At 39.9% G+C, this 16,131-nt stretch overlaps 1 protein-coding gene across 14 annotated transcripts in view; it reads right to left on the minus strand.

Annotated features, from left to right (window-relative positions):
* The window catches only part of EVI5 (ecotropic viral integration site 5), a 231,241-nt gene extending 215,164 nt beyond the window's left edge, over positions 1–16,077 (minus strand). For 5 of the 14 annotated variants that reach the window (XM_027058598.2, XM_027058590.2, XM_027058587.2 and 2 more), the window contains exon 1: positions 15,755–16,077. The gene's annotated coding sequence lies outside the window, so the exon portion shown is untranslated. The remainder of the gene's footprint in view (positions 1–15,754) is intronic. The other 9 variants (XM_053214449.1, XM_027058588.2, XM_027058592.2 and 6 more) reach the window with 3 other exon arrangements.
* Between the last annotated feature and the right edge of the window lie 54 nt (positions 16,078–16,131).

The raw sequence follows: 16,131 nt of genomic DNA on the forward strand, positions 1-16,131 counted from the left end.
TTGCTTTGTATTTCCCTGATGATGAGTGATGTTGAGTATTTTTTTCATGTGTCGGTTGGCCATCTGGATGTCTTCTTTGGAGAAGTGTCTATTCATGTCTTTTGCCCATTTCTTCACTGGATTCTTTGTTTTTTGGGTGTTGAGTTTAATAAGTTATTTATAGATTTTGGATACTAACCCTTTATCTGATCTTTATGTCGTCTGCAAATATCTTCTCCCATTTTGTCAACTGCCTTTTAGTTTACTGATTGTTTCCTTCGCTGTGCAGAAGCTTTTTATTTTGATGAGGCCCCAACAGTTCATTTTTGCTTTTGTTTCCATTGCCTCTGGCGACATGTTGAGTAAGACGTTGCTGCGGCCAAGATCAAAGAGGTTTTTGCCTGCTTTCTCCTCGAGTTTGAGGGCTTCCTGTCTTACATTCAGGTCTTTCACCCATTTTGAGTTTATTTTTGTGTATGGTGTAAGAAAGTGGTCCAGGTTCATTTTTCTGCATGTTGCTGTCCAGTTTTCCCATCACCACTTGCTGAGGAGACTGTCTTTATTCCATTAGATATTCTTTCCTGCTTTGTCAAAGATTAGTTGGCCATATGTTTGTGGGTCCATTTCTGGGTTCTCTGTTCTGTTCCATTGATCTGAGTGTCTGTTCTTGTGCCAGTACCATACTGTCTTGATGATTACAACTTTGTAGTATAGCTTGAAGTCCGGGATTGTGATGCCTCCTGCTTTGGTTTTCTTTTTCAAGATTGCTTTGGCTATTCAGGGACTCTTCTGATTCCATACAAATTTTAGGATTATTTGTTCTAGCTCTGTGAAGAATGCTGGTGTTATTTTGATAGGGATTGCATTGAATATGTAGATTGCTTTGGGTAGTATTAACATTTTAACAATATTTGTTCTTCGTATCCAGGAGCATGGAATCTTTTTCCATTTTCTTGTGTCTTCTTCAATGTCTTTCATAAGCTTTCTATAGTTTTCAGTGTATAGATTTTTCACCTCTTTGGTTAGATTTATTCCTAGGTATTTTATGGTTTTGGTGCAAGTGTAAACGGGATCGATTCCTTGATTTTTCTTTCTGTTGTTTCATTGTTGGTGTATGGAAATGCAACCAATTTCTGCGCATTGATTTTATATACTGCAACTTTGCTGAATTCATGAATCAGTTCTAGCAGTTTTTTGGTGGAATCTTTAGGGTTTTCCATATGGAGTATCATGTCATCAGCAAAGAGTGACAGTCTGACCTCCTCCTGGCCGATTTGGATGCCTTTTATTTCTTTGTGTTGTCTGATTGCAGAGGCTAAGATTTCCAATACTATGTTGAATAACAGTGGCGAGAGTGGACATCCCTGTCTTCTTCCTGACCTTAGGGGGAAAGCTCTCAGTTTTTCCCCATTGAGGATGATATTGGCGTTGGGTCATTCATATATGGCTCTTATGATCTCGAGGTATGCTCCTTCTATCCCCACTTTCTTGAGGGTTTTTATCAAGAAAGGATGCTGTATTTTGTCAAATGCTGTCTCTGTATCTATTTAGAGGATCATATGGTTCTTGCCCTGTCTTTTATTGATATGATGAATCGTGTTAATTGTTTTGCAGATATTGAACCAGCCCTGCATCCCAGGTATAAATCCCACTTGGACGTGGTGAATAATTTTTTTAATGTATTGTTGGATCCAGTTGGCTACTATCTTGTTGAGGATTTTTGCATCCGTGTTCATCAGGGAAATTGGTCTATAGTTCTCCTTTTCAGTAGGGTCTCTGTCTGGTTTTGGAATCAAGGTAATGCTGGCTTCATAGAAAGAGTTTGGAAGTTTTCCTTCCATTTCTATTTTTTGGAGAAGCTTCAAGAGCATAGATGTCAACTTTTCCTTAAATGTTTGGTAGAATTCCCCTGGAAAGCCATCTGGCCCTGGACTCGTTTTTTGGGAGATTTTTGATTACTAATTTGATTTCTTTACTGGTTATGGGTCTGTTCAAATTTTCTATTTCTTGCTGTTTCAGTTTTGGTAGTGTATATGTTTCTAGGAATTTGTCCATTTCTTTCAGATTGCCCATTTTATTGGCATACAATTGCTCATAATATTCTCTTATTATTGTTTTTATTTCTGCTGTGTTGGTTGTGATCTCTCCTCTTTCCTTCTGGATTTTATCTATTTGGGTCCTTTCCTTTTTCTTTTTGATCAAACTGGCTAGTGGTTTATCAATTTTGTTAATTCTCTCAAAGAACCAGCTTCTGGTTTCATTGATCAGAACAAGTCTCTCTTAAACTATATCACATATTACATGAATTTTTTATTTAGTATACACAATATACCAAGCCCTGGGTCAAGAAGTGTGTTAAGCACTGTCACTCCATACCCAATATGAAATAAACACGATTACCACTGTTCTGAAAAATCCTAAAATGGCAATTAGAATCTTCAACATAATTCTCCAAATAGGTAAACAATGCACAGATCATAGCAAAGTCCTAAAACTTCTACTTTAATGCTAGTTGTGTTAATTTAATTGCAATGATACTAACAGAGGAAAAGTGGGGCACCTGGGTGGCTCAGTCAGTTAAACGTCAGATTCTTGGTTTTGGCTCAGGTCATGATATCACATTCTGTGAATTCAAGCCCTGTGTCTGGCTCCAAGCTAATGGCACAGAGCCTGCTTAGGATTCTCTCTCTTTCTCTTTCTCTCTGCCGTCCCTATCCTGCTCATGCTCTCCCTCTCTGTCAAAATAAATGAATACACTTAAATAAAAGAAAAAAAAGAGAAAAGAGAAAAGAGAAGAGAAGAGAAGAGAAGAGAAGAGAAGAGAAGAGAAGAGAAGAGAAAAGAAAAGAAAAGAGAAAAGAAAAGAAAAGAAAAAAGAAAAGGCACTTGGGTGGTTCAGTCAGTTGAGTGTCCGACTTCAGCTCAGGTCATGATCTCAGTTTGTGAGTTCAAGCCCCACGTTGGGGTCTGGGCTAACAGCTCAGAGCCTGGAGCCTGCTTGGGATTCTGTGTCTCCCTCTCTTTCTGCTCACACTCTCTCAAAAATAAATAAACATTAAAAAATAATTTTTTTTAAAAAATGATCAAATTATGAGAAGGAAATGTATGTTAATCAAAACTGGATAGAAGGATACATATGAAAAATCAGGAAATCCTGGCACAAATATACCAAATGTCAATGGGATAATAATTTTTTTTTTAACGTTTATTTATTTTTGAGACAGAGAGAGACAGAGCATGAATAGGGGAGGGTCAGAGAGAGAGGGAGACACAGAATCTGAAACAGGCTCCAGGCTCTGAGCTGTCAGCACAGAGCCCGACGCGGGGCTCGAACTCATGGACCGCGAGATCGTGACCTGAGCTGAAGTGGGCTGCTTAACCGACTGAGCCACCCAGGAGCCCCTGGAATATTAATTTTTAAGAAGGTCCTCAGCATCTCAGCAAGGTAAAAGGACCATGTTCTATCAACAAGATACACGTGGCCTCCTCAAAAGTTATTTAAGCTCTTTTTCCTTGTCAGGAACTTGAAAAAAGGTTGAAGTGAATGTTATCTCCAATGCTTTCCTGTGTAACATTCTAGAGTCAAAAGAAAATTGATACAGTCTTATATAAAGATTTTCTTATGCAATAATTAGTTTCAATAAAATAAAAAAATCCCCAAAATGTTGCACCTAGAAAACTAAGGTCTTATTCCCTGAAATTTATATGCTAGGCTACAGAAACAATCAGAAGTTTGGGGGACAAATCAAGACAATATGGGTACATACATTACCAAGACTAAATTTACATAGTTACACAATAACCTCAGACTCTCAGAAGATGTCAAAGAAGCATTTATAATTGCAAGAGATGTTTTTTTAATCTGATAATATTGAAGAAAACTAAAATATTATAAACTAGTAGGCATATCCACACCACTCTAGGTCTTATCCGCCACAGGGAAGTGGGTCTTCTGTCTAATCAAGTCAGAAGACCTCAGGCCTCATACTCCGAATTGTCCTGGAACTCAAGTTATCTCTCTCTTCCTCCCAGTTTCTGCTTTCAACTTTCAAACATGCTGCTCTGCCATATTTAAAAATCTCACTGAATTTTATTTATCCCTCTGAAAAGCCCTGGTCTCCCAGCATCCTGCCACCTCTCATAGCTAAGCAACTGTAAAGATGTTTACCTTTTCATTCTTCCCTTCCTCACCTTCCACTTTCTCACTACAATCTGGCTTTTGCCCTACCATTTTTCTGAAACCACACTTACCAAAAGCCTGTTTATTGATCTCTCTGCAATATATGACCAAGTATTATACTCTATCCTTTTACTTATTGTGATTTTTCTGATTAGAAAATACATGTTAATTACAAATTGAAATATCATAGAAAAAAATGGAAAGTTTAAATACTCTGTAATCCTACTCTCAAAGATAGCCTCTGTTAGCAATATGGTCTATCTCCATCAAGATTTCTTTCCTAGGGGCACCTGGGTGGCTTAGTCAGTTGCGCATCCAACTCTCAATTTCAGCTCAGGTCATGATCCCAGGGTAATGGGATTAAGTTCCATGTTGAACATGGAGCCTACTTAAGATTCTCTCTCTCTCCACTGCCTCTCTCCCTCTAGCCTGCTCATGCTTGCTTTAAAAAAAAAAAAAAAAAAATTCTTTTCTATACATATACTAACATAGGAGTATATATGTATATTTTTAACTTAACAAAAGTTAAGGCATACTATACATATTTCTTTGAGAATTTTTTTAATGTACCTTGATCTCCTGTCCTTGTTAGCATTATTAGTAACTTGATTAACAACCTCCTAAAGAGCTCCTCATCATAATACCCAAAGCATATGAATGTCACTTTAAAAAAATTTTTTTTTGTTTATTTATTTTTGAGACAGAAACAGAGCACGAGTAGGGGTGGGGCAGAGAGAGAGGGAGACACAGAATCTTAAGCAGGCTCCAGGCTCTGAGCTGTCAGCACAGAGCCCCATGCAGGGTTTGAACCCACCAACCTGAGATAATGACCTGAGCCAAAGTGGGATGCTTAACCAACTGAGCCACCCAGACACCCCTATGAATATTACTTTATTATTTTTTAAACATTTATTTATTATTGAGAGACAGACCGTGAGTAGGAGAGGGGCAGAGAGAGAGTTAGACACAGAATCTGAAGCAGGCTCCAGGCTCTGAGCTGTCAGCACAGAGCCTGAAGTAGGGCTGGAACTCACGGACCGCGAGCCAGATCATGACCCGAGCCGAAGTCGGACGCTTAACTAACTGAGCCACCCAGGCACCCCTTTTAATATTTTTTTAAATGTTTATTTATTTTTGACAGAGAGACAGAGCATGAACAGGGGAGGGGAAGAGAGAGAGGGAGACACATGTATGAAGCAGGCTCCAGGCTCTGAACTTTCAGCACAGAGCCCAACCCGGGGCTCGAACCCACAGACCACAAGATCATGACCTGAGCCAAAGTCGGAAGCTCAACCAACTGAGCCACCCAGGCGCCCCTGAATGTTACTCTAAATGACAAAAGAAGCTCGGCAGATTAAGTTAAGGATTTTGTGATGAGGAGGTTATCCAGATTAGCTGGGTTGGGCCCATCTGAAGATGTTAAACAGCTGGCTTAGAAGATGGAAGAAGGTGCAAAAATAATATAAAAACAGGGAGGGGCCAAAACATAAGAGACTCTTAAATATGGGGAACAAAGAGAGGGTTACTGGAGGGGTTGTGGGAGGGGGGATGGGCTAAATGGGTAAGGGGCATTAAGGAATCTACCCCTGAAATCATTGTCGCACTATAAGCTAACTAACTTGGATGTGAAAGAAAGAAAGAAAGAAAGAAAGAAAGAAAGAAAGAAAGAAAGAAAGAAAGAAAAGAGAGAAAATAAAGAAAAGAAAAGAAAAGAAAAGAAAAGAAAAGAAAAGATCCACAGAATGCAATGCAAATATAAGTAATGCAACTCTAACAGCTGGAAAAGGCAAGAAAACAGATTCTACCCTTGGGAACAGCCCTGCCACTATCTTGACTTTAGCCCTGTGAATCAGACCTCTGGCCCCCATAACTGTAAGAGACTTAATTTTTTTTTAAGCTAAGTCTGTTAATTTATTACAGTAGCAATAGGAAATACACTATATACACACACCAAATTACCTTAACTGTATATCATGCTATCATAAGAATGTACCACATTTTAGTTAGCAATCCTTTACTGATGGCTACTTGGGTTGTTTTGTTTTTTTTTTTTTCTTAAGTTTATTTTTTTTTGTGAGCAAGAGACACAGACAGAGAGAGAATCCCAAGCAGGGTCCACACTGTCAGCACGGAGCCCAAGGAGGGGCGTGAACTCACAAATGGCAAGATCATGACCTAAGCCCAGACCAAGAGTTGTATGCTTAACCAACTGAGCCACCCAAGTACTCCTACTTGGGTTGTTTTCAATTTTTTATTTTATACCAGGTGCCAAAAATACCTCTAAACATTTGTGTAGTTCTCTAGGAGTTATTCCATAAAGTACAACTACTGGATCAAGAAATATGAAATTTCATGGCACCTGGCTGGCTCATTCAGCAGAGCATGCAGCTCTTGATCTCAAGGTTATGAATCTGAGCCCCACAGTGGGTGTAAAGATTACTTAAAATAAAAAAATAAATAAATAAACAACAAAAGAAATGTGATATTTCAACCTATATAATATATAAAAAATACATTATATACATTTTAAATATATAAATAAAAATATATATATTTAACAGACAGATATAGAAACATGTAAATAACCTCCAAAAAGGCTGTACTTTTCTCTCCAAAATCTATTCTTCAGCTCCCTCTAATTACTGCCACACCAATATCCAAAAGCCTAGGACAGATACATCGGGGTCATCTGGCACCTCCCTTATCTTCACCCCACATACCACAGCTCTAGAATCCTTAAGATCCCCCCCACCACCCTGTCCAATTCCTTGGAATAGGAGTACATCAATTTTCAACTCTATTACTTTACTGTGTGTTTTCCCTATCTTAAGTCTTGTGATCCACTGTACCAGAATAAACTATCTGAAACTCAGCTCTGATTTAACTAGACTCTTCACAGATTGCTGGCTGAAATGTGGAATGGTATAACCACTTGGGAAAAATTGTTTGTAACTGTCTTCTAAAGTTAAATATGCATCTATCCGCTGACCCAGAAATTCCACCTCTAGTTATTTATCCAATAGAAATGAAAACGTATGTCTCTAAAGAGACCAGTAGTCAAGTGTTCATAACAGCTTTATTCATAATAACCAAATGGGGAAATGGATAAACTGTATTATAGCTATACAATGGATTACTGCCCACCAATTAAAAAGAACTATTGATGTGAGCAACAACATGGCTTAATTTCAAAAACATTATGGTGAACAAAAGAAGCCACACAGAGAAGAATACACTGAATTATTCAATTTATATGAGAAGTTCAAGAACAAGAAAACCTAATCTGTGGTAAAAGATAACAACAGGGTCTGACTAAAAGAACCATGAAGGATTATTGGGGGGAGAGGTAAAGAGATTCACAAAGGCATATACATTTATCAAAACTCAAATGTATAGTTAAGTTCTATGTGTTTCACTGTAAATAAATTTACCTCACAAACTTTTAAAGCAATATTAAAATTTAAAACTTACTTCACTCAGCATTTTCCCTTACTAGTTATAAAAAGCCTCAAGATTTAAGACAAGTTAATCACTTAATTACCTTTTTTTAAATTTTTTTTTTTACATTTATTTTTGAGAGACAGAGAGAGGCAGAGCACAAGTGGGGGAGGGGCAGAGAGATCGGGAGACACAGAATCAGAAGCAAGCTCCAGGCTCTGAGCTGTCAGCACAGGGCCCGACGTGGGGCTTGAACTCACAAACTGTGATATCATGACCTGAGCTGAAGTTGGACGCTCAACCGGCTGAGCCACGCAGGCGCCCCTTAATTACCTTTTTTTATCATCTCAGAAACAAGAATGTATCAATTGTGCCTTCCCCTGGAGTTTATAAATTGTGTGAGAGCAAGGATTTTGTCCATGTAGAATAGATCACCATTATCTTCCCAATACCTATCATTATGTTTGACACAGAGGAGATGCTAAGTATGTTATCTTTGGTGGTTCTTAATGATTTATTGACAACTGTTTAACTTCTTTAAATTTCTAGATCACTTACTGATTCATTTTTCTGATCTTGTATGTTTACATATAAATGTACCATCATGCTTGATAACAATTAAAAACCTCGCTCATTTGGGGCACCTGGGAGGCTCAGTCGGTTGAGCCTCCAACTTCAGCTCCAGTCATGATCTTGTAGTCCTTGAGTTCAAGCCCCAGGTCAGGCTCTGTGCTGACAGCTCAGAGCCTGCGTGCTTCAAATTTTGTGTCTCCCTCTCTCTCTGCCCCTCCCCCTGCCTCAAAAATAAATAAAAAACATTTAAATAAATAAATAATAAATAAGTAAAATAAACCTTGCTCATCTGACACTAGAAAAGAAGCTTCTCCACATTTTCAAAAAGGCAGTCAGGTTGAGTCTTTAACTTTGTGCTCATCTCTTACATGTATTTCAAATAAATATTCAAAGGCAGATTTTTCATGGGCTTATTCCCTAAAATTCATTCTTTTTTAAAATTTTTTGTTTTATTTATTTTTGAGAGAGAGAGAGAGAGAAAAATGAGGGAGGGGCAGACAGAGAGAGAGGGAGACACAGAATCTGAAGCAGGCTCCAGGCTATCAGCACAGAGCACAATGCAGGGCTCAAGCCCACGAACCATGATATCGTAACTTGAGCCGAAGTCAGCACCTTAACTGACTGAGCGACCAGGTGCCCCCAAAAAATTCATTTTCAATTTACTTCAAGCTCTATCTTCTCACCATCAAGCATTCTCAACTATCCTAATTTCTGGTATACCTGAAGATATTAAATTTTCCTTCTCTCATGTATCTCACTTAGATATATTATACAATTGTTCATTAGAGCTACACTTTTATCCAGTATCTGTTAGCACTGATCTAACAAATTTACTAGCATAATTTATGAAAATACTAGATCCATTTTGGACATAGCAAAAAATCTATACCAGGCCAAAAAAGAAGATAGCTATTAATCATTTGAGCACCAACCCAAAGATAAGACAAAATCCCCCTCTTCACTTTTATATCAATGCTTGCACTTTCCTACGAAAAACAAGAGCAATGATCAGTAACACAGCCAGTTCTGTTCCTCTCTCTCATCAAGGTCCCTTCCAACAACACAGGAACCAGCAGTTCCTCACGGAGAGAGCCCTAATCATCAACTCACAGGACACTGAAAAGAACAACCAACAATGAAGACCCAGATAGCCAGTCTGACCAGCTTTATGGAACACTTTCCAGAGTATAATTGTGAGGGGTGGATTAGTACAAAGAACAATTAACAAGCACTAAACCCACATTATCTTTGGCCACTTAAAGGATAAACTTCAAACAGCATAGGCAGGGAAAGCTCTCTATAAGTACAGATATCATTTAAAAAAAAAAAAAAAAGGTGGAAATAGCAACAAACACACCAGGCCTTTTGAAATAATGAGCAACAGTCAACGGGTTCTATCCACAAAACACTAATTAACCTACATGTTTCCAAAAGGGCATTTTAGCACAGAAAAAGATGGACATAACTTAAAGGTAAATACTTTAAATTGTATACACTTGGCCTAAGAGAAAACAAATGATTTCATTGCGAACTTTTTGTTAAAAACTTTTTTTTTTAAATGGTTATTTATTCTTGAGACAGAGACAGAGCGTGAACAGGAGAGAGGCAGAGAGAGAGGGAGACACAGAATCTGAAACAGGCTCCAGGCTCTGAGCTGTCAGCACAGAGCCCGACGCGGGGCTTGAACCGTAAGACCATGACCTGAGCCGAAGTCGGACGCCCGACTGAGCCACCCAGGCACCCCAAAAACTCTGTCTTAAAGACCACCATTTGGAAACCTACTGACTTAGTGTTTTAAAAAAAAATAAATAGGGACGCCTGGGTGGCTCAGTCGGTTGGGCGTCTGACTTCAGCTCAGGTCATGATCTCACAGTCTGTGAGTACAAGCCCTGCGCTGGGCTCTGCGCTGAAGCTCAGAGCCTGGAGCCTGCTTCAGATTCTGTGTCTCCCCCCTCTCTGCCCCTCACCTATTTACACTGTTCCTCTCTCTCTCAAAAATTAAAAAAACATTTTAAAAAATTTTAATAAAGAGTGCAAAGAATCACAAAACTATTAGAGAAGCTTAACATAAAACTTTCAGTGGGTGGTTTTAGCTAATTATCAATTTATGTTAACTATAAACTAAGACCTCTACAACCTTAGTAATAGTTTCCAATTTTTTATGGTATGGAATCCTTCTTCAAAATTAAAAATTCTTCTCCCATGACCACAGTTGGATTGAAATATTATGGATTGAAATGACAAAACCACCATGACTTTTTAATAACTTTTATGTTACAAATATGCAAGATTATTTATTCATTCACTATTAAATGTTTAAGGTCTATATGGATTTTCAGACCCCTTGCAGAGATACATAGCTCAATCTGTTTTCTCTAGTCACTAATCCCCTCTTTCCCATGAGTTTCCCACTTTTATAAATCATCAGAGAGATCACCATTTGGCTTACCTTTAAAACCATTCCCAATCCTGAGAATGTATGATTCTGGGACAAGTACTTCTCAAAAGAATTTGGGGATTTCTAGAGAAAGGTCCCAGTATATTTGGGACCCAATATTTTGTCCCTCCCGACACTCTAGGTAACAGTAAAGAAATTTAAAAGCTATAATCCTTCAAGGAGCAGACAACAGTGAAGGGCAGATGGCAACACATTTTTATAATGAAAGCAGATGATTAAGGTTAAGTTGGCAGATAGAACACACACATCTAATTTTCCTCCCTCATAAAACTCTACTAAAACAAGGAAAAAGATGTTGTTGTGTTCTATTTTTAGCTCATAAACCATAAGGACAGGGAGAATGGAAAAAGAGACAACAGCAATAAAATTTTGGAGGCTGGAAAGAAGATGAATGAGTGGTAATTGACTTTGTCAAAGACAGCCAAATTACAAGCCAGCAGTGCTGGCAATTTAGAACAAACCCAATTTATACTACACAATCCTCAAAAGGCTTAGGAACTGCCAGAACAAAGAGGAACAAGGGAGACCCAAATAAGAAAGGATCAGGTGAAAGCTGTGAACAGTTAGAAACCTAGACCCCATTCCTTCTCCAAGCTGCTGAGTAGCCCATACTCAATGCAGCCGCTGACTGGAGATTTATTCTCTCAAGAGAGCAAACCATAAAAGGTAGAGGACACAAGTATCCCAACAAAAAGAAGCAAATCATGTGACCTTATATACTGAATGTTCTGTGACTCATTCTTCAGCCATGTTTCTTGAATTCCCAGATCACTAGCTACCAAACCTCTACCCTCCAAGCACAAAACTGGAAGATACTCTCTGGGCAATGTGGCCAGACCAAAAGGAAAGACAGAAACCCTGGAGTAGCTAGCTTCAAACAGTCCAAGTGAACCAATGGTTTCAATCTTGACCACATAGGGGAATCACCTGGACAACTTCAGAAAATACCGATGTTAATCTATAAGGATAGAAATCAGAATAGCAGTTGCCTCTGGGCAGGGAGTGGGGAAGAGAGAACAAAGATATACTAAGGAATTTTACAGGGTTTTCACAATGCTCTGTATCCTATTAGTTACATGGGTGTATACATGGCAAAATCAAACTATTTACTTAAAATGTGTGTGTTTTACTGTAGGCAATCATATCTGTTTAAAAAATATTGCTACCTGGGTCCTACCCTCAAAGATTCTGTTGTATTTAGTCTAGCAGTGTGTCTCTTTTTTTAAGCTCTCCACGTGATTCTACAGTGCAACCAAAATTGAGAACCACTATTCCATGCAGGAGATTATAGAGTAAAACTGGAAGTCAATAAGCCCCACCTACAAGCTCAGGGCTTCCAATCAGCTTTTAGTGCCCACTCTCAATCATGAAAAAACCAAGGATTATCAAAACTCTGAGGAGGGCCTCAATTACAGAAAAAAAAAGTAACTTAGAGGAAACAAACTACACAAGGAAAAGAAAGCTTAAAGAGACTATCTTTAACATTCTCAGATACCGCAACACATACCAAGAAAGAGATGGAGGAATACATAATTGGGTAGAGGACAGGAAGCCAAACCTACAGGCCTGCCTGCATAAGGGAATACGGTCAAGAAGCTGATCTACAGGGCACCTGGGTGGCTTAGTCGGTTAAGCATCTGACTCTGGATTTCAGTTCAGGTCATGATGTCAACACGGAGCCTGCTTGGGATTCTCTCTCCCTCTCACGTGTGTGCCAGCTCACTCTCCCTCAAAATCAATAAATAAACAGAAGAAGAAGAAGAAGAAGAAGAAGAAAGAAGAAAGAAGAAAGAAGAAAGAAGAAAGAAGAAAGAAGAAAGAAGAAGAAGAAAGAAAAAGGGGGGGGGGGGAAGCTTATTTGCCTCACTCACAGAACCCCAGGAAGGCTCAGGACTTGGAAGTCTCCAGACAGTATATCGTCAGGATGGGAAAGGTATGGGGCTGAAGAGCAGGTTAGTAATTTAAACTCTGCAATATATAGGCCTTTTAGTTTCTCTTCATTTACGTCCTCTCATAAATTTATTCCCTAAAAACAGTGACTTGGAGAGACTCCAGACTCAAAAAAGTAGAATGAAGCTAAGGCTGAAAGCCAAGGAATTAAGCAGAAAAGCATGTATTGTGAATAGCAGCCCCTATCTACCCACAGCCCAATTCCTTTGCTCAGCACTCAGAACAGTGCCAGCCAGGCATATTACCTCCCCCACTCTCACCCCTACCCAGTTGAATTTATATGTCCTTTTTGCATGCTGCCAAACCAATTTTCATAATAGCACTTATAGTGGAGGATAAAGGTCTCTTCTTGAATTTCTACTTACCCTCCTAGATTCTAAACCCCTAAGGGCAGGGGAAGCATCTTAATCAGCTTTGTATCCCCAAAGTCCTAACACAGTGATGGTCAATATACTCAACACTCTAGAACTCTTTAATTGGTCCTAGACACTACACCAAAGGAAGAAAAAAAAAAAAAAAAGAAAGAAAGAAAGAAATGAAAAAAGAAATAACAAACAAACCAGCTTGGAAAACTAGAACATACAAGGTGTAGTTTAGATTAGGTCGCAAATGAAGATTAAAGACTTAGATCAGCTGTACTTTTTTTTTTAAGTTTATTTATTTATGAGAGAGAGAGACAGCACAAGCAGGGGAGGGGCAGAGGCGGAGAGGGGGAGTCGGGGGAGAGGGAGAGAGGCATAGAATCTGAAGCAGGCTCCAGGCTCTAATCTGGTCAGTGCAGAGCCTGACACAAGGCTCGAACCCACAAAGTGTGAAATCATGACCTGAGCCAAAGTCGGACGCTCAACCAACTGAGCCACCCAGGTGCCCCATATCAGCTGTACTTCTACATACTGGCCACAAGTATTTTAAAATATCACTTACAATAATGTCAAAAATTTCAAATACCTAAGATTAAACAATAAAAGATGTGCAAGACTTTTACACAGAAAACTACAAAACATTACTTAAATTTTAAAAGACCTACATAGAGATATATACTATGTTCATAAATTGGAAAACTTGATATTAAGATGTCAGTACTCTCCAAATTGATAGATTCAATTCCAATTTCCAAAATTTGTTGAAATTGACAAGATTCTGAAATTTATATGGAAATGCAAAGAGCCAAAACTGTCCATTATTAAGGAACAAAGCTGGAGGCCTTACACTATCACACATCAAGGATTATACAATTACATTAATACAGGAATATTGGTGCAAGGATAACAAATAGACCAATAAAACAGAATATCCAGAAACAGATCCACACTTAAACAGTCACCTGATTTGTGAAAAAGTGCCACCAGTGAAGAGGGACAAGTATGGTTATTTTCAATAAACAATGCTGGGTCAAAAAGATACCCACCTGGTAAAAAGTGAATTTTGACCCCCTATAATCCATGGAAAACTTACTATAAATTGTACACTTTAAATGTGAAAATTAAAACAAAACAAAAATTTTGTAAGGTAACACAGGAAAACATCTACATATTCTTAGGCTAAGCAAGATTTCTTAAATAGGAGACAGAAAGCAGTAATCATAAAGGAAAATAGTAAATATACTTCATTAAAATTAAGAATGTCCATCCACCAAAAAAACACCATTAAAAGAGTGAAAAGACAGAATGGAAATAAGATAAATTATGTATAATTTATAGACAGGGTGTGTGTGAACCTCCCAGAAAGGACTCATATCCAAAATATTATAAATTAAAAAAAAAAGACTCAGGCATTTTACAAAAGACCTATAAATAGCCAATAAAAGATAAAACCACAATCATCAAGAAAATGCAAACTAAAACCACACTAATATATTACTGCACTTCTATCAGAATAGCACAAAGGTTTCAAACTGACAAGCACCAACAAGGATGTGGGGTAACTGGATTAAAATTCTCTAATTACCACAACCACTTTGCGAAAATGTTCAACAGTATCTAATACTTGAGTTTATCATCCACATACCTCACAAACCAACAATTCCACTCCTAGGTATAAACCCCAACTTAGCAATGTTCTGTTTCTTGATCTGTGGTGGTATACTTAGTAAAAATCCTTTACCTACCCACTTAGGATTGTGCACTTTTTCTGCATAGTATACTTTAATAAGCTTTCTAAGTTTCCTTGACACACAGTTGTCAGAGACCTTAAGGCTAGCATTTTAGAATAGACAAGAAGCTTCAGGTAAATTCAAGACAGGTTACTTAAAAAAAAAAAAAAAAAAAAAGCTATTAACACATTATCAGCCCAGAACAAAGGCAAAAACCACCAACAGATAGTTTTACTTGGTCTTCAAAGAACACTGGATTTCTTTCTTTCAGCAAAGAAAGGGGTTTATTATTCTACACTGCAACCCAAAGAAAAGATATCTTTGCAAGAAAATACTGCTTTTCAAAATCACCTCTAACAACAACGGATAGTTGGAAAGCAAAGGAACCATCCCAAAAGTTTTGGTTCAACACTTCGGGAAAAGGATGACAAATGACTTGATCTAAAACGCCCAAAGAAACAGACACAAAGAAATCACGGCAATTCTAAAACACGAACACCACAATTCCATCTACCGGAAATTCTGCGGTTAATTTGAGGCTTGCCCCGCTAGTCATAAGGTGATTCAGTGATGGCTACTAACGCTGTCCAAGGATACCCCAGGGAGTCACCTAGCACACCTGGCTTGCCCATCACTTGCCTGGCGACTCTGCCTTGCGCAGAATCCCGGAGGCCAAATGAAGACGCCAACTTTGCAAGTAAGGGCGCAGGTGGTCTCACTCCATCGGGGCACCCGGAGAGAACGGACTTCTGGCCTCGAGGGCGGGCATGAAACGTCAGTATCCCACACAGGATTTGAGAGAAAGCGCCCCCGTAGCTCCCCGTTCCCTCCACCTCCCTGGGACCCCACTGGGAGACCAGCTAGCGAGTTTTCTCCTCAGAGCCCACGGGAGGACGGTCCCGGGCCGCCGCGGCCTCAGGGAACTTAGGCCCTGGCGGGGCCCGGCGCGCCCGCCCCGCTCGCGCCGCAAGTTTGGTGGCGGCCCCCACTCGCCGCGCCTCGGCCCCGCTGTGCGCCCCGCGGAACCCGGGCTCGCGGCCCATCCGGCCTCCCGGCCCGCCCGGCCTGGCGCGGCGCCCCTCACCTTGGAAACGTTGGGTGGACTCCGCCGTAAACATTAACTTCCCATCCAGCCGGCAGCCTCGCCGCCGCGTCTCAGCGCCTCGGCCCCGGCTTCGACTCCGCGGGCCGCCTTCCCCGCCCGTTCTCAAGCGCCGAGCTCACTGACGAGCTTAGAGCCGCCTCCAACCCTCAACCACCCCTCTGGGCACCGCCACTGCCTTAACTACTACCCGACCCCAACCCTGCCCGCCCGCAGGCTACTCCAGGGTCTGGCCGGCCGCGTCAGGAAAGCCCAAGGCGCAGGCGCGGCAGAGCCTTAAAGAGACCGGCAGCCTCTACCGCATAATGGGTCCGAGCAGGTTAGGGGCCGGGCAGCCGGTCGAGAAAAAGAGAAACCGA

This window comes from Acinonyx jubatus, chromosome C1, assembly GCF_027475565.1.
Source record: "Acinonyx jubatus isolate Ajub_Pintada_27869175 chromosome C1, VMU_Ajub_asm_v1.0, whole genome shotgun sequence".
Lineage (NCBI taxonomy): Eukaryota > Metazoa > Chordata > Mammalia > Carnivora > Felidae > Acinonyx > Acinonyx jubatus.